Source organism: Cynoglossus semilaevis, chromosome 12, assembly GCF_000523025.1.
Source record: "Cynoglossus semilaevis isolate Cse_v1.0 chromosome 12, Cse_v1.0, whole genome shotgun sequence".
Lineage (NCBI taxonomy): Eukaryota > Metazoa > Chordata > Actinopteri > Pleuronectiformes > Cynoglossidae > Cynoglossus > Cynoglossus semilaevis.
In genome coordinates, this window is record NC_024318.1 from 12,512,197 (window position 1) to 12,539,681 (window position 27,485).

Consider the following 27,485-nt stretch of genomic DNA (forward strand, 5'->3'; position numbering starts at 1 on the left):
ATTCTCCCACTCTCTGGCTTTGACCATCTCTTTCAGAAACACTGGTTTGTAGCTGTTTGAAACCTTTTCTGACGTAGGGTCTGGATGTGGGCCTTTGTGATGGCGGTAACTATGGTTACATGCCTACAGGTGACCTGTGTGTCACTGAACAACAAAACACTTGCGTTTGAACTACAGCTACATGATTTGAGCACATCGCCTTGGTAATGAGCGACATGTTTTTCAGAGTGAGTGAGTAATTCATTAATGTCAAACAGTAAAATCTCCATTTCACTCATGACAAATATCCTGCTGCAGCTGTCACCAACTAATTCTGTTCTCTTTAAGTAATGAGCGTTAAAAGTGATTTTAAACTCCACGGTTGTAGGAGATATGGAAGCATAAATCAGTGTGTGTGTGTGTGTGTTTGTTCCTGGTATAGCTATACGTTTTATATAATGTAACCTATTCATACAACATAATTAATCTAAACTTTGCTGACTTGCATACGATTTCTTAAGCTTCATACACTTGACTACTTCTATTATTTAAAATGTTTTTGCTCCTCTTAGTGAAGTTTTATTTGTTGGCAAAAGAAATAGAAACTCTTTAAGTGTTGAAGGTTGAAGCCTTCAGGGTCACTGTATGCTTTATGTGTATGTGAAGTGGGTGTGTTGCTGTGTGTGCTGTGAAGTTATGGCCTCTTGTTGTGACTCCTTTGTAGCTTTGTTAAAGTCAGTGCCCTTTAACAGCTGCACAGCAGCCACCTGTAGGTCACACAGGCCTCTGTACAAATTAAACATCTGCCCAGGCAGACGACTCGGAGCTGTGTTTAACAAGCCGCCACATTACACTTTAGAGTCGCCATCAACAGTCTTACTGCTTTTGTGACGGAGTCGCCATTAAAACGACCTTCAGTTAAAGATAACTGCTGTTATTTTTAAGGCGCTGACAACCGACAGTATTTCTTACCAAACAAATGAAAGATCTTGACTTTTTGTGAAGGCCATCGCTGTTTACTCCTCAATCCACTCGAAGCAGGGTGACTGATATGACAATGACAGTGTGTTAGGAAATGATCCTGCTGGTATTACTGGAGTCCTCCAGTGGAATTCTGCCCGGGGTATAGCATAAACTGTGTATAAGACGGTTATTTAATTTATAACTATCAGGAACCACAACAGGATTATTCTAACAGTTAATGTTCTAGAACAAAAGGGGAGATATTCATTTTCTTAGTATCAACACATAAAACATAAATGAAGATGTTTCTTAGGGTGGAGTAAGAAAATACGTATAATCAAACTCCTATAATGACATTAGCACTAGGACTGTGTTCTTGTATTTATATGAAATCATTAAAAGGAGATTCTTCACGCATCACTAAATGACTAATGACCAAATTAGTTACTGTCATAATTTTGTATATAACAATTTGTTAAATACCCTGAAGCTGACATATAGAGTGACAACAGTTAATTACAAACATTGAAAGAATTAATAAATATGTTTTAACTTTATTTCTATCAGATTACCTCTCTTACTTTAACTATTAAAGGGCCATGTGTAGCTCAACACATTTCTCACTATAGATATCGTGAGCTTTGACTTTGTGTTTTCATTCACATTTTTCATGGCCGATACCTTGGTCCAAAAAGAGAATTATTTATTAACAATCCTTTGCAGATAAAACACTTATTGCAAGATTGGGATATGGTTCACAGCCAATCAAACTTTAACAAACATCCCATTAAAATGTCTATCTATCTATGTGTATGTTTATATATATATGTGTATATATAAATTATATACTGTATATACTGTATATACTATATGAATATATTACCCACCACAAAAAAGAAAATTGATGAAAACCAGTATTGTATTTATTTGGTTGAATGAGCCGTCGTAACACTGCTGGATTCCCACCAGCTGCAGGAGATAAATTAAATTAATTTCATTGCTTAATGATCCCTCTTTTATCCATGCCTCCACATAACAGAATGTTAATGTCTAAATGAAAAAGAATGAAAGTGTTCAGATTAATCTGACACTCATACAACACAATGTTTCAGGCAAACAGGCTTTTATTAACATGAGAGCAGATCTGTCAGCCGCTCAGACAAACACTTACACTGTATAAGACCAAACAAACAAGTGGGCATAAAATTACTTTCACACATTCTGCTTTCACAGCCTACGTACATTAGTAACCACGGAAAACATGCAGTAAACAAAATTTACAGGCTGCTTTATTTCAAATTTGTAATAAAAAAGCCATGGGAAGGTGGGGCATCATCCAAAATTACACCTTCAGGTCCTGCTTTCAATTTCATAAATATTTTTGCATTGCCCTCAGGGACACAGCAGCCGACTATTATGTCCTTGTCATTTCCTGCTTGGCGGCTGTGGTAAAGGACACTTAAGGACACAGGTATTTGTCCTCGGAGCTGCTGTTATGTTGTATCATAATAAGCAGCCCTGCTGTGAAAAACAGATACCGACACAATGCTATTCTTTTCCACTGTTTTGCTCACAAAACAATGCAGCTCCTCTGCGAGGCTTGTAAGGGATCAATATAAACATGGACGGTATCATTTTCTATCACCATTACGCTGTGTAATCCATGGGTGTCGAGCCTTTTTTAAAGTGGGGCCAAATTCAATAATGTAAAAGTACCCGAGGGCCAACTGCTGCTTCTGTGATACTTAAGACTATAATTATGTGGCATAAAAAAAGGCACAGCATTTTCACTAATCCACACCAGCTGATGTTAAGCAGATGTTTAAATGGTCTGAAGCAGAGCTACGGTGAAATGAAGGAAAATGTTTTAACTTACACAGCTCTTCAAAGCAATTCCGGTAAAAACCTTAAAGTCATCGTACACTTAGAAGATAAATGGCAGCCAATTATGAGAAATTTCTCATAATTATGCCTAACGAGTAAAAACTAGCTGAAATATAAAGTTAGATGGCTTAGACTATTAGCTTCAAGGTAAAGTAACTACTGTTAAAACCAAAAGTAAGAACCGACATCAGACAAGCTGTCAGATTAACATTAAAATAAATGTAACTAGACCCCGTGGTAACAACAGCCTCCACCTAAGGCTTTGTCTTTCTGATTATAGTCCTTGTCTTTTGTTTTCTGAAAGTGCGACAACTCATGGTCCATGCTTCAGCTTGTCATTATTTACTGAGACACTATATGAGAAGTCAGAGCCGAGGTGACTTTAATCATTTGAGTGGCTGCAGGACAAACCTTTATAATCTGCAGAAGTCGTGCTGAGAGAGCTGGCTGTGAATTTGTTACGACAGCGTGTAGTATAACACCAGTCGCTGCTCTGGGGGCCCTTATTAGATGAAGAATGGCCTCTTCCTGCTGCCCCTGTCTGCCATCTTTTGTCTGAAGGAGAGTGGTATGATGTGACCTTTAATGGCTGACAGGCCAGAGGAGAGCACAGGACTTAGGAGAAATGGCAGATCTGAAGCTGACCTTTAAAAAACCTTCATATTGCATTAAGAGCCTTTGATCACTTGGATTATCTACTGCTGTCTGGGACCTCGCGGGATCATTACGATCTGCCGGCCTGTGTCACCGTGCTGAGAAAGTCATCACTGCGCAGTGTATAAAAAAGATCACACACATTTATGTGGTATACATCCTTTGAAAGTTTCTACAACTAACTGTCTATGAAACAGTCTCCTTGTAAATGTAATACTTTACCTATTTACCTGTTACCTACCTGTTTGATGTTGTGACAGTTGATTAAACCAGGAGGAACGTGGGAGGACAAGCGACAATAATGAGAAAACAAAGTCAAAATGTCCTTCTTTATGGTGTTTATCTTTCAGCTTCGTGAGGCAGAATCAATTATCATGGAATTATTATGGAATCTGCAAAGATATCTTGTTTATAAAAGAAGTGATCAACCTCGTTAGCTGGCTGCAGTTGCTGTAGCAGAGAACTCACGGCTTTAAAAAGTCTTTTATCACTAATGGTTCTCGATGGCCAAGATGTGGGCACAAAATATCCTGTATTAAAAACTTCTATTTGAAAACATGTACAGGAACTGTGACCTTACCATAAAGGTGATGTTACTCACGGTATGACAGCGCAGTTGAGTGTAATTGGTTTGATTCAAAGTCCAGATCATTTAAGAAAAGCTGAAGTCAAGATCTGTAGAATCTTAAGGACCAAGTTCGATACATACTCCGCAAGAACTGAGGATTTTTCTCTAGATACAGCGAACAAGAAGACAATTATTTCTGGCCAGGATGTTTCATACATCCTGATAAATCAAATGCCCAACTCTGCTGAAGTCTGCTTAGAACTCGACCGTTGCAGCAGACACTTATCATTGTGGCAATTTCACTGAAGCAACGATACAGTGACAGCATGGTCAGAATGGCAACAACATAGATGGAACTTTATTGAATTGATTCACCATCAGAGTTGGTTCTGCTCTTCCTCTGTGCATGACTTTAGGGTTCTACATGAACAGATCCGTGACTTTCCACTGACAGCTTCAATTAATTATTTATATCCTCATTGTGTTGACATGCAAACATAACTGTTGGTGTGAATACGATGCTAATTACTGAAGTCTCTGGAGATGTCAGATGTTCTTCTTGGAGCAGGTGCTCCTTCACCCTCCATCATCCTCCCACCCTGCCTCCACTGTTGCCTTTGACAAAGCTATCACCGGGAGCACAGCCTGAAATCAGAGTCAGTCAGGTGTTCATAAGTGCAGCCTTTGGGGATGCAGCGTGGGTTCGGGGGTAAAGCCCTGCTGTGACGCACCCCCTCTTAATGCTGACTGTGCGTGCCACTAATATCCAAATGACGGCCGTCCCATATGGACAGAGTAATTGACTCCATGATTGAAAAGCAAAGTGTCCACCTTCACTTTCCTCAGAGATAAAACATTCAGAGGTTGTTCTGTTAATCTGGTCACAGACCTCGTGCCTCCCACTGCAGAAGTCCACTGACCCATCAGCAATTCTACTGTAATGTGAAAATCTCCCCATCTGCCATAATTACCACGTTACAAAGGGAGTTCTCAAATTACTGCCGGAATAATGGCTCTGTGTGGTGAGAGTCGCAGACACTGTCTCCAACCTGTCTGTGTGTCAATATGTGTGGCTTCATTCCTCTGTCTATGATGGAATATAGGAGCAGAAAAATCAAAGTTCTATTCAGGTCAGAGGTCTCAAACTCACAAACATCCCCACCCTCCAACTTGGCCTGTGAGTAGATGCAAATAATGTTTTAATTTTTCCATTGAGGTAATTTTAATTTGTTTTAGTTTTGTTGATTATTTAAGAATCAGAAAAACAAGATTTGCATTAGCTGTTTGCTCTGTAGATTCTTGCACTCGTCTTATCTTGGTTTTCTTTTTTCATCCTTTACTTCCTGTCAAGTTACTACCTCTGTGATTACCTTCTCCACCCTAATTACCTGCACCTGTTTCTCTTTGTCTCTCCACCTGTGTGTGTGTGTGTGTGTATTTAGCTGTGTTTTCAATGCAGTGCTTGGTGATTGTCACAGGTCTTTGCTGTTGTCTCTAGTTTCAAGGTTTGACTTTTTTTTTCTTCTTTTATCCAGGTTTATGGATTTTTAGATTTTTAGTTTATTTACTGGAAAAAGGTTTAGGTTTAGGTAAAATTATTTTTCAATTGATGTCTTTTAACTGTCAAGGGAATATAAAACAGATATTCTCCGCTAATGTGTATATGTGTAAAGTAATATTAAGGTATTTATTTTATTATCTTCAATCCACTGCTCTTGTCCTGACATCTACCTAAAGATGACCAGTTCTAATGCTGCATTCCAAAAAGCAGGGAATTCTGACCTCAGAGGAGAAAAAAGTCCCACTAGTAAAGATGGGGCAAATTGTTATATCCTGAACAATTCAGAACAATGGCAGCACCATAAATAAATACAAAAAAAAATATTAGGATAACAAATGTGCTGAAACACCATGTAGCTTGTTTTTTCTTTCATAACATAATAGAGTTCAGGAAAAGGTTTTAAGAAAAGAACTTTGTGAATCTGTTGTAGATACTGTGGCTGCTTTCAGCAGGGATCTAATGCTGTGAAGGAGGCCATGTAGTGTTTTCTTCATGTCATTTATGCAGGAATTGCTGTACAAAAAAACAAAAACAACAACAACAGTGCAATATATTTCAGTGTTCAACCATTTTATTATTATTATTATTATTATATTACTTTTTTTCAAATGTATGTTCTGTTTTGTGTTCGTGAAATACTTGGGCTTTCACCTAGAACACACCAAGTGGAATACTATATGGTTCTTCCTCCAGGTCTGGTTACTCTAATCCATCACCCAGAAATGAACTGTTGTCACAGCTGGGTTATTAACTTTACTTATATTTTCATGTTAAAATTCAGCTGTACGCATGAATAAAATTTAATTTTCTAGTGCCCGTGTTGGAGTGCAGGTCTGTCAGCTGTGGATGAAGTTGAAGTAAACAAACCCAGAAAACAATTGGACACTCCTGGCTCCGCTCCACACGCAGTCAAACAGAATTAAGTGTTTACCTCCACTGTGTATACATGAGATTCTCCTAAGGAGTGAGAGGGAACAAACATCCCTGGTTACATTCAGCAGACCCTGCCACATTATTCTGCTGTTCAATTCTCTTTGACAAATCACATTTGTGTTTGCTGAATTTGATTTATTAATTTTTGTAGAGATTTTGCAGATTTTCCACGTGTGCCTGAGTTTTCTTTGGATACTTTTTTTCTTTGGCCTGACTGTCTTTTTACAGAACTGCCCAGAATGTACCCCAGCCTCACCTGCTGATTGATGTGATTGGCTCTTCTCTTACCATAGAAATAATAATATTTGTTTAGCTGTATCAAATGGACAAAAAAAACACTCAGTTTTGAGTATTAGGATGATTGATAAACTACTAAAGTACTCTAAAGGACAGAGTCTTCTGAGCAGTCTTGCCTACATTTTGAGAAATGTTTTTGCTCTTCTGACTGTTCTCTGGTTTGTTTTGGTTTATGCTTCAGGTTGTTGACTTCCATTTCTCCAATGCCTGTCTGGCGGTGCCACTCTTCTGTGTTGGATTGTGTGACTCACCTCACTCTTCTCACCTCCTCTTCATCATCAATCTGCAGTCACTCTTTCACGTTCTGCCATCCAAGGGTAAGCATGACTCCATGTTTTTCTCCCTGTGTCTAGATGTATGGAAATTCAGTCCAATATATATATTTTACTTCTTTGCTGTTGCTGGATCACACTCCCTCTCCCCTCCAAAGTACTCTCCTTCCATTCTTCACCCGCCTGTGTCTCCCTGCTGGTGTTGTATTAAAATAAATCTCACACACCTACACCTCCGTGTCGGCTCTACACCTTAAAAAGATTAATTTCTATAAGATGCAATGCTATAAAATAACAACAATTTCTTTATCTTATTAAATGGCAGCTATTTATTTGAGGAATTAATTTATTTCAGAGAATAGTTGCTTTTAAATGTTCAAGAATCATAAAAATATAAAGTCTCCTATAAAGAAAGAATCAAATTATCATAGCAGGATGGTGTTAAACAATAAACCAGCAGGTGGCCATCAGGAGAGGCTTCACTTTGAATGAAATGTAGACATTTCTGCTCACAGAGACACCGTTATCACTCTGGTTGTCTTTTCTTTATGCATAAACACACATTTAAAAAGTTTGTCTCCAGCAGCGACATCTTTAATTGTACATAAAAAAGAAATCTAAGTTAAGGAGAAAGAAAAACAAAGAAATAATTGGAACAATGTGTGAACTTGTGGTTTTAAAACATGGATGCCCTAATAGTCCTACCAGTACTGTATCCAGCCAGATACTTCATCCCATGCTTCATTCCTACTAATATTCCATTCCCCGTAGTGTGTTGTAGTGTGTGTTTTGACCAGTTGTGCACCGGTCAACAATTGTTGTGTGTTTTTTATTGTGTGTCAGTGTGTCACTGCCTTCATTTGTAGTTTATTGGAGTAGAACAACAGTGTCAGTAGTGTTTACTTCAACATCAGGGACAAAGACGGGGGAAGACACATGTGGCACTGCCTTAGCTCTGAATGAGCTAATTCCTGGTCTCAGTTTAACAGCACAGTAGATAAATGAGGCGTTATTCACCTCAAGTCTTTTTATTTTGTTTATTTGCGTGTTCATTTTGTTTATTAAAACATGGAAATGTTGATTAAGATACAGGTTACTAGAAGGGAGGGAACTGTGTTTTTAATTTTGAAATATGCTATTGAGACAAAATATTTTTTATGATTATTGTAATGTTTATTTTATCCTTAGTTTAATTCCATTATTGTCTGATTTGACAGCAGTTTCTGTCACACAACTTCCATTCAACTGGAGTCCCAGTCTGGGGCAGTAAAAAGCAGTGTAGACCTGAACTCCTGTTGGTAATGTCGACCCCCCTCACCTCCCCCAACTTGTGAGATTCTGTCGTACACGACAGCATAAAGCTGACTCTCAGCTCTTAATAAATCTCCTGCCTGTTCACAGATCTGTCTAGAAAAAAATGAGCCCTGGTGCACAGTGGGCAGTAAAGCCGGGAGGGAATCTCTGTCTTGACTTTTAATGACACTCTTTAAATCAATCCCCTGTGGAGCTGTGGATTTTCTTCTTTCACTTTGTCAGTCCACAGTACGTTCCTCCTCACTTCGATCTCCACCTCCCTCAGTTTATCCCTTGTTTGTCTACAACCTGCATCGCAAATGTGTTCAAACTGAAGACGCCCTGTTGACCTACACTGTCCATTTTGCTGTTGTCAACCACGATCAGCCTCTGCTCCTGGACAAATCGAACAGGGCCAGATTGTGAGTGCTGACGAATCGATGAACACCGCAGTTAATACCTCCTCTTGTTTTTGTCAAATTGTACAATGTTTGTTGCTGATGGACACGCCCGTCGGCCGCTTTCCTCGCAGCCTGATCCAGGCTTTGGTCTACCTGGGGACGGCTTGTCGATCTCTGGCTGTTCAAAGTGATCACAGTCACTGTCCACAGAATCAATAGGCTTCTCCTGCTCCCCCTTCTTCTCCCTCTTTAATATCTTCTTACAAGAGTAGACAAAGTTTTCCTGTACATCTTAATGGAAAGAACGATGTTGGCTGGATCAGTAAAGCCAATAATCAATAGGCTTGAGGAAGCAGTCGGGATAGAGTCCCAGGGTGGAACCACCAAGAGCCACGTTGTCTTTTTTTTGGAAAACAACTCGTGATGGCAAGTGACTTGTTTTCCTTATGTTAGTAGGTTAAATCTGTCTGTTTTTAGTACATATATAGTGATTACATTTGTGTTTACAGCACTGTCTGGTTATAACCTTTATATTTAAACAATTGATCTGCAAACACACATTATTAATATTCAAGGCAGTACTTGAGATTGTCAGCCAGAAAGAAATGATCTATACTGAGGTCAAATGACAAGAGGTGAGATTTTCTGTGAATGTTTTTATATATACGTAGTTACATTATTTCTGCCTCATGATTTACAAAAGCTTCAAGTGATTGGATGGTAGCACTACTTTCCTAATGGTAGTATGTTTCACACCACTTCTGTATGTTAAATAATAACAGTTTATTTCTGACACGTCACACTACATACAGTACATTGGAGTTTTATTTGAGCAAATCAAGTCCATTGTATTTTCACTCGGAAGAAAGAAAGAAAGTGTTTACAGTCCAATCCATCATGCCCATGTAACAGTTGGAGTTTCGTAAATCTAAACCTTTGCATTGAGTTTATATCAAGATTATTTCTGCAGTCTGGCTGACATAGTAATAAAGCAAATGTCACAGCCCCACCAAGTCATATAGGAGAGGGTCTAATTTCTAAAAGCAAAGTAGTGTATCATTGCTGTCCTGATGCCCACTGTGGTATCACATAGTGGCATTGGTTGTCATTAACTGCCACCAAAACCATGAGGCGTACCATGTACGCACTTGGATCTGAATATTTAAAGTAATGGACATACATGACATATACAGGTCGGTACAATGTCTCTCTCACAGCTTCTTTTCTTGTCTGTTGTTTTGGTCTGTTAATTTGACACATCTGAAAACTAACAAGCTGAGAGACGTTCTGTCAGCATCACTCAATGCATTTATGCTTGGATTAATACCAAGATTTTTCTCCTGTGCTTTGACACTTCAAACAGCCAAGATGAACAGTATCGCTAAGTCAATTAACTGACTGAATGTTGTGCAAGCTGAGTGAGCCAACGAAATGAATGGAATATAATATTTATATTGCCTTGGTTGAGGTATGAAGTACTTTTACAGTAGATGAGGAACAACAAATGAGGCGTTGCAATCTAATATTTAAATCTCAAAGTCAGTGAGCCTACACATGAGAGCTTCACATCAGTTGACCATTGTTAACAAGCGGAGACACAGCGAGCAGCTGTGTTTTTAACACGGAGGACTAACAGGCGACCTTTCCAGAGTAACTACCTTTATTAAAGCACAGATAAAGAGGCCCATTAGGAACAGAAAGTATCTCAATCAATACGTCCACACACTTAGTTCTTTGGTAAAACACTCGGCACACATCACACGAGGAGGTTGGAGGGCCGGGGTGGGCAGTGACAGCTGCACAGGAAGGTGGAGATCGTTTTACTCTGAGGAAAACAAACAAACTCAAATCTGAAGTCAAACACGTAACTAAACCTGTCATAGACCAAAGATTATTACAGAATACAAATAGTATTTTACCTAGTACATTTCATGTACTTGAAGATTATTTTTTGACCTTATTCAAAAAATGTAAACACAAATATTTTTTTTCTTTTCTTCAGAGAATCATTTCTTTAACTGTGTTAAAATGAATACTGAATTTCATTGATATTTAATTTTACAAACAAGAAGTTAAAAAAAAGCCTAAACAGAAACTTAATAAATAAACACACTTCATGAAACGGCACTGACATGATGTAAATAAAATAAGTAGCCCTCTCTTTAAAGCATTTCTATTATAAATCTAAATGTGTTGACATGTGAGTGAACATCTGTAGATTAAATGTGTGAAAGTTGTTATGAATGTGTAAAGAAGACTGCAAATGGCATTTGTTACTTTGCAGTTTTCTGCCGTATGTGGTGTACTGTGTGTATGTTAATTAACTGTATCGACAAATATCATATTACAGAACCTATCAGATATTTAAAAGACATCAAAGGCATTATTGCGTTTACAAAAGGTAAAAGAGCAACAAAATAAGTTTGCAAAGAGAAATATAGATCGGTGAGAGTATTTGTACCTGCTGTAAATATCTACAGGCAGAAAGGCAGGATTTCTCTGAGAACAGTTGGTTGTTTGACTTCAGCTGAAGGATTATAATAGACTCATGTTTTTGAGGACGACTCTCTGTGCGAGGTCACTCTCATCAGTTGAGCATCAGTGTCAGACACACTTGTTTCATATGTGCGAGATGACTGGAGGCTGTCGTTTCATTTTTAAAAGTGTATTGACAGACTCATATAGAAGTTTTCTTTACTGGATTCATTACTGCGTAGAAAGGTTATTTATTTATTTATTTTAACTCATCCCACTGTGAGTATACAGTGTTGTTGTATACCGGCCAATGTGAGTAACACCCTTGTTATTGGTGAAAGGTCTTCTTCTACTCCGTGAGCTGCCATGTGATTGGTCACAGTCTCTTTTGAAACTTCAGATGTAGTTGTAAGTCGCCTGTCTCCAAGAGACGAAATACTTTCCTTCTCCTCGATCACGTCATTATTCCACTGTCAATCTTAAAAGTACTCTAACGTTCTTTGTGAGGTTGTGGTAATTGTCTTACCGCAGGGTGTGACATGTCACTGTAGGTGTAACTTCATTTTCAGTACAGCTGGTGTAGTTCACGTCACTTCACAGAAACACTCATCTGTGTATGTGTTTTTTTTAGGTTGTGTTGTTGATTGTGTTGTAGTAGATTGAAATGTTCAGTGAAGAAGTGTCACAGTAACACAGGACCTCTCCGTCCTTGTTAGAGGGAATTAAAGGTTGGTATTAACCTTGCAACTGCACCAGAAATTAGGGCATACACTGGGCTGGATTCTGCAAAAACAAATGATATCTCTGCAAACAAACAGCAAAACCAGCAACTTCATTTATAGCCAAAAAATAAATTTGTCTGTTGCGTTTTGGATGTAAAAAGCTTTGCTGCTTTACTTTTCTGTTCCAGATGCACAACAGCCTTTTTTATATTTATCCTCTTTTTTTTCCTCTTCCACCCTGAATCATCTCTCTATGTCTCACTGTATTTCATTCCTCCTCAGTGACACCCACCATCTCAACATCTTCATTCACCATGGCTCAGTGCTGATCCTCTAATAATACCTAGCTGATCCGTGTAAACGAGTTTCCTCCCACATTCCAAAAACATGCTCATTAGGGGTTAATGTTTGTCCCTATATGTGGCCCTTTGATGGACTGGTGGCCAGTTCAGGGTGTACCTGCCCTTCACCTTTTGACAGCTGGGATTGTCTCCACTGGGCCCCTGAAGATATATACGTAAGTGATAGATAATGGATGGATGGCACTGTCCATGGTGCTGACTTTAAAAAGCTGCGTCACTGGGATGCAGCTTTTTTGTTTATGTTTGACATAAATGCACACAACTGGACATTTCATGTGCATTTACGTCAATGCACACGAAACAGGAGACAAAGTAGTCCCATCTCATCATTCTGGTTAAGATGTCAGCACCTGACCACCAGGGGATGACGAGACTTGTGTTTCACCCCTGACTCATGTCATTGTTGAAAGGCCTTTTGGGCCCAGCTTGGATGTCTTCATGTTGATCAACATGGAATCAGAGGTGGAATAAAACACCTTCAACTAAACTGCTGCCTACGACCTACTCATGCTGAAGAAAGAAAAGAAAATAAGAAAGTCCTTCCTGACAGCTCAGTAGATTTGCATCTTCACTTTGATACATGGGTAGTTTATCCTGATTAATCTACAGGTTTCTAAATCACACTGATTACCATAGTCAATGCCAGTTTTACACAACAGTAACTGCCACTCAAGTAATTACACAGAGCTTCCACCAAGCACACAAATCCTCAGTGTATACTATTGTGCATGAGCTGCTTTAAAGGTCCTATCCTATATATATATATATACAAATATATATATATATACAAATATATATATATATATTTGTATATATATATATATATACACTTTGTTTTATGTGTAGCTTTTCTGTGTCTATGGTCAGTCATTTTTGCTGCCATTCTCGGTGTCAGGGCTGTAGTCACGCTGGCTACAGGCATCCTGCTGCTGCGGTGGATTTACTGGCAACATGCCCCCCTCTGTCCCCGGCCAGCTCTTTAATTACCCTGGCCTATTGATCCTCCCAGGGACACGGCACTCTGGAGCTGAAGTCGGGCCTGCACCAGTTAATGACTGATTATTCCTCTGTGGGCCCATGGGAGCAGGCAGCCGGCGAGGGGACAGAGCACAGTGAGCCTGTTCCTCTCTGCAGCAGCATTCGCACTTTTCACCAGCTCACCTGATTGCAGAAGGGGCTCAAAATAGCATTTTGTACTTTTTTACTTACTTGAACTTTCGCAACTCAACCAGCATTTAGTGAAATTTCTCATAGGTATTGTTGGAACTGTGAAGTTGGGATGACATGCTGGTAAAATTTGACATGTGTTTTAACAGGTGTTTTTTTTTTTAAGCACAGGAGTTATGAATAGAAGTTGACGCCTAGCTTGAGTGGAGAGGGAAACAAGTTTGATGGAATTGCACAAGGTGATTGTTTTCACTTGATTGTTTTAACGCTTGATTTTATTCATCTCCCATAATCATCTCCAACCATCCTTACAATCAAACATTTCCATCATATATTTAGAATGTCCCACCTGATCAGAACATAAATAGAATTTTAAACCTACAGTCTAACTGGTTTATTTCCTGTATAACAACTGTAGCACTTCATTGCACTGCAGTGATGGAAAGTCTTTGTTCTTGATAAAATGACAAGTATCAGTAGCAGATCCTGATATGGTGTTTTGTCAAGTTGTGTGGGGTCGTGTGCTTGATGCAGGGTTTAGGCTGAAGGTCAAAGTCACCAAATAGGCTAAGATGTCAATGGAGAGGAGAGGAAACTGTTGAAGATTTCAGTCAAAAAATGTTTTTTTGGAAGCTGTTAACCAGCATTTTTGTTAACTCCCAAGATTGTGTCTATCATTGGGACGGATGTTTGTAAAACGGTCATCTTCTCTATCATTGGGACGGATGTTTGTAAAACATCCAACCACAGCGTTGTGGGCTTTATCTACCAGTAGATAAATGGCGAAAGAACATACAGTAGTCATTAGGACTAGTGTCATATACTGTAAGTTGAGATAATTTACTATTTGTTAATAATATGGATAGATAGGACTTCCCTAATGTTGCAAAGTGAAGTTAATTGCTAATGTGAGCTAATTATTTATATTTTCTAGGAAATATTATTCTCAAATTGAAACTGAGGTCATGAACTAAATACCATAAGAATAAAATATCAATGAAGAACTTGGAAAAGACAAAGCAGACACTTAACGTGAACTAATCTGTGAAACACTTTATTTCCACTTAACTCATTGCTGAAAAATCTTTACACAGCATCGTGGGGTATAATGTTTTGCCCGGGGACACATCTTCATGTACACTCAACAAGTACTTGATTCCCTAACCTTCAGAAATGTAAATTAATTCAACACATTTACATTATAAAAGTTTAGAAAATAGTTTAAAAAGAATATATACAGACCATTTGACTTTAAACTGGACAATGACGTTGATTTCTGAGCAGCATCATCAATTTAACTTCATTCTGATTTTCCTTCACATCTTTGATCCAAACAGTGGCCACTTTCTGTGGGCGAGCCCAGCTATGTGTAATAAATTACTATTTCTTTGCTTCCTGTCAGATCTGTCCAGTTTTTATTAATTGCCTGGCAGTTAATGCTGCAGTGGCAACATAAGATTTACAAATGTATGCAGTGAGACATTAATCAATACAGTGACTGCTCAACAATTGACACTTTTATTAATTCATACCTCTTTTACTGCTAAGTTGTGTTAAGATCACAGAGGGAACGGGAGCTACTTGACACTTTCAGAAATGCAAAAAAATGCACGAATTAAGCTTCAAAGTAGTGTTTTAATAAGGTGAAAACACAAAGAGCTTTCAGGTAACCCCCTCCTTTTTTTAGATTTCCTTTTTTGTTCTCTCTCTACAACATTACATTTCTCCTTCTTCTCATTATATCTTTATGTCCACATTAATCACTGGCCCCTCCAGCCTGAAACCATTCCCTCAGACAGCGATTAATGGAGGTGTATTCATTAATTACAGCACATGTCATTAATTAGATTCAATATTTTTAATCAGTTGATAGCCCTCGCTTGTAGCTCTGTGTCATGTCTTCCAGGAAGTGTGTTTCTGGGGTGAGGATGACACACTGCCAAATAGAGAGAGACTGAGGGATAACCTGTAAATGACGTCTGATCCCTCCCACCCTCCTCCTGCCCCTCCCTTTTATACAGTATCATCAGAGACCCACAGCCATCTTCATTCTGCAACTATTTCTTGAATTCCCTCGGCGAGATCACCTGAGGGTACGTAGGGTAGTGTTCATGAAAAGTGATCTTTACCCATCACTCCTCTGGGAGTGACACGTGAGTCAGGGTGATGAAGGGATGAGAGCTGAATAATTCAGAGTGGGAAGGAAGAGAGAAAGTGACTAACCTGAGTTGGATAAAGGCTGGATGAGCCTGTGAGGTGACCTGATCCTGCTCCGTATCACTGACCACCATTAGCAGGGACTTATATGCTCTGAGGATCAAACTGGCTCTCAGACTCATGGTTACTGTGGTGTACATAAAAAGATCATTTTAGTCTTTCTTCTTACTGCTCGGCGTAGGTGAAATGATATTCCTTGCGTATTGAAAAACGCTCTTTGTTCCCTGCTTTGTACCGATTGTGTGGTAACTTTCTCATCTACGAAGACTCAACCCTGTGGGTTATATTTCTGAAACGTGTTCTAAGCCGAGGGGACCTCCTGCTGTGGTGTGGTTTCACACAAACAGAAGCTGTTAACACTCAGGACTTTCACAGTCACAGTAAGGCAGAGCAACATTTTGAGCTCCTGTTCCACATATTCAGCTTTCAATCTTCCCTGGTATCCAGTCAGTACCAGTCAGTTTTCTGTATTAAATCAGAAGTTCGAGAAAAAGAGAAGAACACCATCAACTACCACTAGTGACCAGTGATGCTTTGTGGGACTGTGCACTGACCGTTGTAGGAGAGTGAAAACCTCAGGTTTATTTCTATATAGCTACTTCTTTATAAAGTGGTAACTCCAAGTGGGCTACACTGTTTGATGCTTATGTCTATTTCTTACAGTCTGCAAAGCTTTATTTGAAAGCACACAGTGTATTTAGGAGCTGCCAGTGAATGATGCCTGTCAGATTTATACATTACTAATCTGGAGTGAACTCTTCTCTATTTGGTCTTGTTCTGTTCTGGAGTGGCTTTTCTGTTTTCTTGATTTCAACTGTCAAATAAAAAAAAATCAATATATGTATATAATAAAGATATTGTTGATCATGTGTTTTTCATGCTGTAAGAAAACAGTGCTCCGTCTGCAAAAGTTTAAGGCAGTTAGAACAATTATTATTTTGGACTGATTACATTAATTAACAGGATAAAGAGACAGATTAAAAAAAGTCAAATCAGTGTAAGATGTGTATAAATAAAACAAAAAATAATAGTTTTATTTTTTCAATTAAAGTTCTACCCAAACTATCTCTTTGTCCGGCTGCCTAACTTTGGGAGCTATATGTCTTGTAAGATATCTGTCCAGAAGTCTAGCTATGTATCTAGCTTTATGTTTAGCTTGATCTACTTTTCAATTCATTAAAAGCTATAATACTTTATTTATTATGGTATTATAGAAGTATAAAATCTATGAAAGACTCCAACTAGATTCTTGTGGCAGTTTCTAGTACTTCAGTGCTGGAATAGTTTTTCTGCATGAATGTTGGAACATTCTTTTGCCCGGTGACTTGCTGACTTTGTGCCGGCAGTGCCCTTGTTTCTTTGCACCTCTGCCTGTGACTACAAGGCCGAATTAAAGCAGGCATAGCAGCCCGGCAGCGCAAACAAAGGAACGTTTTTGCAAACACGTGCATGTGATTAATGTACCCACGCGTGTCATCCTTCCCTGCCTCCCGCCACTGTATGCTCTACTACCAAAAGAATCAAGGTCCCAGCAGACAGTGTTCTGTGGAGAGATTATATTCACACAGGGTGTATTGTTAGAGCAGAGGACAGACCTGGACAACTACGTGGATAGAGGGAAACTCTCAACTTTTTCATTTATTCTTACTGCCTTAGGACCATGAAATAAATGTTCTTTTAATCAGAACTGGTATTATTTTGTGCACAGGGTAAATCAAATTTGTAAAATAGGCAAACATTGTGTTGCTAAGCTGTATTAGTAATTACAATTTATGAATATTGCTGTGTTAGTAAGTTTTGGCTGCTCTTCTGTGCATTAATTTGTATAACCATTTTTTCATTTTATTTCTTTTTTACCAATTAAACAGTAGTCAAAAAAGAAAACAAATTAAATAACATTAATTTTATTAACATAGTTTTTTCCTTAAGTATAACCCTTCCTTGTTTTAACTCCGTGTATAAAATATTTAATGACAAGACTTCTGTGTTCAGTCCAGTCGACTCATTCATGTATATTCCCAATAAGGCGGCTGTCTCATTTAGCTGTGAAGTGAATAACACAGTCAATGAATTTTTAATCATGTTACAGAGCAACCTGTCAATGTTTCATGAGATCTATTTTGATGGATGGAACATTTCAGTGCATACGATCTTTATTAGAAACGATAATTAAGTATTTCTATAAAATGAAAAATTAATGGCCATACAAGACTAGAAATCTGTTCTTTTTTATATATATATTTGTGGTCCCATTGTGCTGGAAGTTTAGTCTACAAACAATACTGATTCATTTATCTCCTGTATAAAGTCTGCAGGAAGCTGCCCTTCTTCTGTATTTTCTTATGTTCAATTTTTTTATATGATGTTGACAAATGTGTGTGTGTAAAACAGACCCAGTAGATTGAAGTAGAAAAAAGTCTCACGTTCCCCATTGTCTCTCTGTATATGTTTTTTCTCGTCACGCCACCGTCGTAATCTTAACCTTAGTCTCTCTTTCTTCTCCGCGTTGTAAAATAATGCTGATGAATTAAATTATAATGTTACGAAGGAGTTTGTCAGCGAAGGAGAATGACTTTTGACAGGGATGGAGGGGTGAGGCGTATAGTTAATGCGTTGGGTTTTTAAACAGTAACTGAAGAAAAATAAACAGGGAGAAAAAAACTGTAATGAAAGCATCCATATGTGATAAAAATGATTCATAAACTGAAGAACTCTGCCTCTCACAGGGCAAACAACGCAGTGGTCAGTATGTTAATTTTTGCTGTAGTGTACTCCAGTGCCCGACTCTTTCTTCTTCTTCAGTACTTCATAATGACTCGAGGGGGAAGTAACAGACACTCGGTGCAGATGAATGGGCTTTTAAGAATGCTGTGCGTCTGAGGAGTGATGTGAAACTTGGCTCTGTGTTCAGATGACCTTACTGAGTCTAACTGGATTGGCCGGCGCCAGGAAAGGGGCAGGTGCTGGTATTTTGTAGCAGTGCAGCCTGGAATGTAGCAATATTACACATAAATATACAGTATGTGTTCTCGTCTTCAATAAGGAACACTACGTGTCAATTTTGCCTCATTATTTTCAAATCTTATTTTGTATTCTCACTCATTCACTCTATACTTGTATAGTGCAACCCATTGTTACACTAGAACGAGGCGCAGGAGTGTGTGAGGAGCCATTTTTCACCCTCTTTACAATCCCAGTAAAGCTAAATGATGCTTTCAATGGACAATGTCTTTTGCCAGCTGTTAAACATAGGAGCAGAGCTGTAATAGTCAGGTTCACCATTTTCTGAGCATCATTAGCTCTGATGATTGCGCTGCATGATTGCATAAGAGCCAAGAAATGTGAATATATTTTATAGGAGTAAAGGCACCCTGTAGTGCAGACACTAATACCAGTGATGCTGGCATCTACAGCAGCACGGCAGCCACATTTATAATGTCACTAAAACAATCAAAGTGCTCATGTAGACACCTGGACGACATGATCATGAATATTTAAAATACAAGTATAAACACCAGGTCTAAATGTTCAGTTGTTATAAAATATGTTAGCTTAGTTAGAAGTAGGCTGAGAGCAAGTTTTAGTATTACAGAATAGCCTTAGCCTTACATGTAATATGTATTGAATTAAAAAATGTAGCTGTTGTTGTGTTAATGTTTTTGGACACTTCACCATTACATCACAGGACCACATGTAGAGACAACAACCGTTCACACTAACATTCACACCTGTGGTCAATTTAGACTGAACAATTAACCCTAACCTGTCTGTGGGAGGACTATGTTATAAATTAAAAACTCATGTTTACACAATGAAAACTCCAGAGAAATTGAACCAGCGACCCCATTTTCTACTTGCAGCAAATCAAGAAACCTTAAACCACCAACAAGTCATTCCTACTGTATGCTCTCCCCTAACCGTGTGTGTCCCCCGGAGCCCAAACATGAGTGGGTACCTGTCTGGAACTGGTGTGTGATTTATGATGGTAAAGTCCCACTTGTGCTCTCCATGCAGAACAGGTGTGCCTTTGTTTGTACCTCTATACATCCCTGCACTTGTCACCTGGCCGCTCTTTTCGTTCACTTATTTTCTATTAAGCCGCCACTCTGGCTGTGTGAAAGGTAGAGAGTCATTGAACCAATTTATAGTTTGTGCTCTCTCTCACATTTTATCTCTCTGGAAGGAAGCTTGCAGCCATCATACGCAAGACTTCTCAGTTTCATCTGCAGGGCATAACTGATTCTCTGGACCCAACCACCTTCTTGTACCACGTTACTGACATTATTCACTCTGACCAGTACTTTGTTATATTTATAGATAAATGTTTACACCTGTAGGCAACTAAACTGTATTCTGAGACAGCAGAAAATCATTTTTCCTGCTCTTTTTTCCCACATATTTTTTTCCACGATTTTCTTCATACTCTAATATATAATTTCTAGGTCACGTGTACTGTATATGCCTGCATGCAGCTTAAGTCATGTTAAATGAGGTTCTGCATTGGAGTGCTGTTCTGCACAATGTATGTGTATTCTGTGCCATATTGTCACTGTCTTCTGCAGTACCAGATACAGTTACAGATACAATACAGTTTTTATATACTTTTATATAATATTTTCTATATATAAATTCACATTTTATTCTTTTTTGTTTAGCTGGTATTTGCTATACCGCCATCAGTTCAATCTCTTTTCTCTCTCTTCTATATCAACATTTCAATGCCATTTCACTTCTCATGTGGAGAAAAAAATGTTTTTTGAGTTAGGGTTAGGAAAAGTAAAACACAGCTAGTTATTTTCAATTGCAGAATATCAGAAAAGATAGATTAAAGTAGCGTTTACACTAAACCTACTCAAGTTAAAATTTGCAAAGGTTGGTCAAAAACTAAGAAAAGTAAAATTATTCTGCTGAAAGTTTGACAAAAATACAGTAAAATTATAACAAAATCAGCAAAAGGATTACTAAAAGTCTTTCCACGTTAACCTAGATGTCGGTGAAAATTCTGATGACCCAAGAAAATAACCAAAGACATTAAGGGGGTATTTCTTGCCTAGATACAGTAGCTGAGTGTGTTCCATACAGCCACACATTCAAGACATCTGCAAAAGGGGTCAGTGCATGTTAGAGAGTGCAGGTGCTTTAGAAATTTATAGACAATAAGTATAAGCATAGATTATTCTTAGCTTTAAGGTCTAGCACAGAAATTGGGACACAAAGAAAAAATACTTAAGGGTTTTTGAAAAATCTTATTCTTCATAAAATGAATTCAAAGGCATTGATAAGTAGACGTTGAGTCAGCTCCTTCATTTAAATAAAGGAGAAAATAATTACCTGGAACCGACCAATACTAAAATATGTTTACTTGTTCCCGGAACTTTCACATCTCTTTAGGGCGAGTACATAAAAAAAAAGAGACCAGGAGCAGAGGCCACTTGGTGGCCATTTAACGGATTCTGTGCTGCCTCCAAATTGAACTATGTTTTATTCATGGTCCACCAGACCAGGTCAAACAAAACAAAAAACTCGTACAAGTTGAACTTTTAATTCCTCTCTAGGTGTACTGCCCTCTTTTTAGATGCTTTTTGGAAAGAGATAAACAAAAATAAACAAATGTCTTTCTGAGGTGTGTTTTTGGCCATGTAGTCTGAAATATTCAGGACCTGGGCCTGTGTTTAACTACTCTCTACTCTATTTCCATATGAGAAAATTGCAATTCTATTTCACAAACTTAAAATAAAAAAAAAATAAATACAGGTAATTGCAAGTAATTTACAGTATTACAAATAGTGGTGTGCTGCATTACGCTTCATCTATGTTATTCCCATAACAGTGGAGGCATCACTGGCCTGTCACTGATATATTTAGCCATCCTGAGTTAGCAAGTCAGACAAAGGGAGCGGCATATCATGTCTGTGAGTGCACAGATGGGAGTACGCCAGAAATAACGTAATAGATTTGTATGTCAAACACTGCTTCTGCCACTGCACAACGGCAAACTCTAGAATTATATTTATCAAATCAATTTATTTGCTGTCAGCATTGTGCTGATTGTTACTGGACAGAGAAAGCCCTCACAACACTGCTGTCCATACATCACAGGCTGATGTAAAATATGGGGCTAGATTTTGGAGGTCTCTGCTGCTGAAGATTGCAGGGGGCGTGGCCTTTGCTGTGGCAGCTCAGCCTCTTAACACAAACTTATCATGTTCAGACAAAGCACTGCTGACAGGCAGTTCAGGGTTTAGTGGCAGCCTTGCTGTGGCAGGCCTCCCCTGGGGTATTTCATCAATGCCTCCTGCAGAGACACCCAGTGCCGAGTCGATCACATATTCTAATGATGGCACTCGCTGCTCTTTGATTGGTTACAAGGCGGCTGAGGTGAGTCTGCCAAGGTCCAAGTTAGATCAGCGTGGGCGCGATATGTGGTTTGGAATATTTTTTTGGGGGGGGTTGTTGTTTGCAGTGGGTATAATTACTCTGCTGGGAGCCATGGTGATAATGGCCGTGCTCGGAGCACGGGAGCACAGGGGAAAGACTTTAATTGAGATATTAAAGACCTGGTTCCAAGGGCACTGCACAGGAAAGAGATGCCAGCTACAAATGCTTGCTCAGTGTAAATACTAAACAATGACGCACAGACCCTTGGTCTGTATTTAGAACACACACTCAAGACGCTGTGCCATTAATTCTTGATTGGTGTTAAGAACAAATGCTAACTTTTTTTTAATAGTTTCAAACATGAGGAGGAGGGAGAAAAACATGATTTATACTCCTTTCTTCTCCCTTTCTTAATTAAACAAATACTTGCCGGTGGGTGCAGCGATGTTTGCTCGAGACTAAGATCATTAATGTACTGTGGCTGTGAAGGTGAACTAATCAAGGGGAGAATCTCTGTGTTCTGTGCTGAGAGGCGGCAGATGGACGGTGGGTGGGGTGTGGCACAGAGATAGATGCCTGTACTTCCTAATCCTCCTCCTACAGAAACACAGCTGCAGTCCAAGACATGATGGAGGGGAAGTGTGCCAGTGTGCAGGTCCATGTCTGCAGGTTATCTAATCTGTAATTCAAAATGCAACCAAATTGAATGATCTTTGCAAATGCTAATGACAAATGTTTGCTTACTTCATTCAGGACCTTTTGCATTTGTTCTTAAGCGTAAAAAAACGATTGGCTGATAATGACATACAGGGGTCACGGTCACGCAGAGGTTTTGTTTTTCTGCCTTAGCATACAATCATGATCTCGTTCCTGTCTGGCTGCAAATTTTTCTACTCAATGCTGAATTATTCGACCTGTAAGAGATCTGTGCATATTTAAGCAGTGCAATTGTGCTTGCTGACTATAATTTACATAGAATATCCAAACACAGCAAACAGTACATTACAGTTTAAACTGTGTAATAATATTCAGAAATTCTGGGATGTAGAAGTCGTTTCTGAGTGTTCACGATCAATCTCGCAATCAGTTTCTCTTTATCTGTTATAAACACACATGCATACACACACACATACACACATACTCTTCCTCTCACTTTTCTCTAAGTCACTTTGGTTCAGGACTTTGTTGTTTCATTGATTGGACAAGCCATCAATAGCTTTCAAATACAGCTACCTGTGTGAAGAGGAGCTGTGGAGCATGAACGGGGGCAACTCAAAAGATTTCCTGCTAACACTCCCCATCCCTGGACACCTAAAGCAGCCCCGCTATTATTTCCAGCCTTTTGCCTTTGGCGGTTTCTCTCTGTGTTGAGGTGAGAGGGCTTTGTCCTCACACAAACGCAGAGACACCAAGACAGCTCGTAAAGTCAAGGTAGAAATGTTTCTATGGCAGCCAGCCCAAGGTCATCTGGACAACAATATGAAATTAGGCCCAGCGGGACGGCACCTCTTCTGACATCGCCGTTTACGTGTCCCATTTTGTCACCACGCTCTTTCACTTTTTTTCCCCCGCTCTCCGACCCTCCCACACTTACACAAACTAACACACTCCCAGGAACGGGGTTGACTGGATGGATTTTTTTTTTAGTTTGCTCCAGTGGGAACTAGCTGAGCAGAAGAGTTGGCACCTGCAGGGGAAAGAGAAGAGGAGGTGCTGCTAGGAGAGTTGGCCAGAGTAGTCTGAAGCTTGAAGGAGACTGGAGCAGCTTGGCAGTGGTGGCTGCACGGGTCTCATAGGTTTTGGACTAATGGCCCCACTTGGCCCAACCTAGTGCTGGTGGTCAGATGGCCTGTTCCACTATGAGGCGACAAGGCTAGGGGCACACTTTCACATTCACTCCTAGCCGTCTTTGCCAAAGACTCTCAATGACTTTCCAAAAATACGCAAGTGGGAATTCAAGAGAAGGGGACTGAAGTGTTCAATAGAGGGAAAGGGTGAAATAAAAGCCCGTCTTGAGAGGCAAGGGACAAGGGAGCAGCATATGTTGGCTTAATGTGGATCCACTATTCTTTCCCAGAGTTCTCAGAGGAGTCGTTTAATTTACAACAAGCTCCGAAATGAAAAAAGTCCTGTTTGTATAAGGGCAGCAGAAAGGAAATATTTACCCACAACACTTTCATCCGCGGCATTAGTGACCACCGCTGTGGCCTGTGATGAAATAAAAAGCAGATAAGCAGCATGGTGTCCTTTAGCCAGTCACATGAAGCGAAATTCCCAAAGCCTGTGTCTCAAACTGTGCTTTTGAGACACGAATGCTTTGTACCATGTTTGTCTGGCAGGAAATGTTTATCTCAATGTGGCAGACCAGTGTTTGAGATGGAGATATTACTCATGTGACATCCCCTGCCTGACTGTCCCCCTCCACTGCCTCAGGACCCCTGTCCACCGTCAGCCCCACATCCCAGGAGGACATAGCTGATAATTGTCAGAATCCCCTGAAGGCAGTGGTGTGGGTTTAATCTAGTGTGGGTGTAATCCCGATGCCCTTTCTGGTACCAGAAGCCCCCGCCTCAACCAGAAGCACACGTACACACACAGTGGGTGCGTAATTGCAGTCCATTTATGAGAAATGCAGGTGGACCATACCAAACCAGGCTTTGGACAAAGAAACGTGAACAAAGTTAAGCACTGTGTTGGTTTTAAATGTTACCAGTTACACATAAGTGTCCAGTTCCTCTGAAATTATAGTATCTGTAAATATTTTTTAATATGGTTAAGTTTTATATTTGTTTTAAGTCTTATTGAATATTTTGGAAAAATATTCCCAATACTTAACTTACAGATCACAGTTAATATCATAATCGACTGTATTGGTTATGCTTAGATTAGTGTGTCAAAAATGTTGTATATGTTCGGCGCTGAGCTATAGCATTGTAAAGGAAGAGGGTTTTTTAAGCTGACCGCTGTCATCAGATCTTCTCAGTAATAGCAGCCTATTTGTTCAGCACACAGATCTAGAATATTGTAACATTTTAAAGCTGGAGATAAATTCATAATTAAATGTATTTAAAGGACAAAGGTCTTTCTAAGGAAAATATTGATTAAAGAAAAATAAAGTACAATAGATATTGTTATGTAAATGATGAATAAAGGTGCACATTTTTCAGGAGATTATGGTAAATGTGTTGGTGCCTCCATATTGCAGCCAGCTTGAGGTCAACCACCTCAGGGTTTGCCCTCAGGGCTGGATTAGTGTTGGCTTTTGTGGACTCAGTGGATAGAATTATCTCGAGTACGTCCAGATAATGAATGAGTTGGTAGAATTACTCTGACTGTATTTCTTCAAATCGTTGCCAAATATTTGCACTCTATGTGAGTGCGTGTGTGAGGGTGCGCTGCGCTGCTGGGCTCCTCACTGTGAGGATAAATTGACAGCTGGCACGGAAATCACAAAAGCTTCACTTGGATATGCATGCATGCACAGTCACCTCACTCAGCATGTCAGTTTCTTTGCACAGCCAAATTCACTTAGCGTTAACAAGCATGGAGAACCACATCTCTGCTCATCTTCAGTTCATTCTGTAAAAGCACAAGAGGTTCCATTTAAACAGCCGGGTTTTCGTACAGGCCACAATACGCCATCCGTTACAGCCGTTTTCTTGTTGACCTTCAAATCTCCCGTGGAGACCCTGCACTATCGTTGTGGCAGTGTGGATAGGCATTAGCTGGACTCTTTCCTGGATTGTGCTAATGAGGAATATCAGCGCTTTGGCACAGCTTACTGGAAGCACGCATAAAAATGGATGGGCTGCAGCTCAACAGACCTGTCCCACAATCTTCATCCAAGAAGCAGTGCCCAGGAGGATCAGGTTGCATTATCACATTTAAAAATATGCCCATTATTTTGTAGTTATATTTAATCCAAAAACAAACACCTTTGGGAGTGGTAGATAATAGGGGCCACATTGTGTTGCAGAAATGTGTTCTTTTCAATGTCACTCTTTGCTGTCATTTTCCGTTCAATTCTTTTTCTTTCTTTTTTTCCTGTGTAAGTAGGCACAGGATATCCACAAATAGCATCTCTTGATTTTAAGCATCACCTCATCTAAAATAGAGGTGCCTTTGAATGGACAGCTGGTGTCAGTGTGAGCAGTGAATCCTTAAAAACAGCAGCACACACAGAGAGAAGATACACAGGAATAATGCGTCCGTGGAGGATGTTTTCAGGGGTGCTATAAACTCATTGTCTTGTCACATATCATAAAAAAGACAACAAAGCCCAGGCATCTAGGGGCCTTTATGAATGTGTGTCCGTATTCCCCAGACTCCTCCGCAGCCGCGCTCGGCGGCAACCTTCCTCCCCGCGAATAACGAGAGAGGTCTGTTGACGCACACCTTGGTGAGCAGTATTGATTGTCTCCCCAACACCTACTGCTGAGAGCGCTCATTCTGTCTGTCATACGCCCACACACACACACACACACAGAGTCAAACACACCTGATTTATTCTAACTTAGGCATCTAGTGCCACAGCGGAGGGCTGTACTCTTTGACATCCTGTACTCAAGATGATTGTCAAAGTGTGGCATTAACGCTTTGACCATTAACAACAGCAGATCCTGTCAGTGTAGGTCCACTCAACTAACCCCCGCTCTCTGTCCTGCGTGACTTTGTGACTTCCTTCCAGGTCTCTCTGGTGCCCAATCTCTGTCAACTCTGTGCTGCATGGCCATAAAACACGGTGGCTTTACTGGTCTCTGCCACTCAGAGCGAGTGAAAAAAACCCTGTTAAATAGGGAAGACTGGAGATGATGGAAGGTTTACCAGCCATTTTCACTCTCCTTCATTTCATTGGCCATGGGACTGTGCACAGGCACAGGGGCGCTCCGACCGGACGACAACTGAATCACTGGGAATATTATTTCTAATAAATTCTCATTTTTCCATTGTGCTTCTGTATTGTTTCATTTGGTGACATTACATCTTTTTATATTCAGCTTTTACTGCTTTAGTAGCCCCGTAAATCCAACGCTCCAAAATGTATTAAGTGAGGAACACACACTGCACTACAGTACAAGCCTGTGTTTTCTGTATTTATGAATTTTGCCCTGACTTGGACATTGACAGGACATTTGCTGACTATATGTACACATGCACATGTAAATGGAACAGAGTGTAGAATTGAACTGTGTGTTGAATGGCGGCTTTCTGTGAGAAAAAAACCTCTTCTGGTTTATATGAAATACGGGCTCGTTATGATGCGCTCTCAATTTAAATGAGAGTTTGATCGTAGACATTGTATTTTAGAAAGAAAGGAAGAACATTAATGTGACTCAGTCATCTCACTGGACTGCTGTCC

The 27,485-nt window shown here is 39.6% G+C and overlaps 1 long non-coding RNA gene across 1 annotated transcript; it reads left to right on the forward strand.

The window, feature by feature from the left end:
• Positions 1-4,424: 4,424 nt before the first annotated feature.
• LOC103387535 (uncharacterized) lies at positions 4,425-27,485 on the forward strand. The gene is made up of 3 exons (XR_522434.2): positions 4,425-5,553; positions 7,021-7,156; positions 26,814-27,485. It is a non-coding gene; the product is annotated as an uncharacterized LOC103387535 (long non-coding RNA).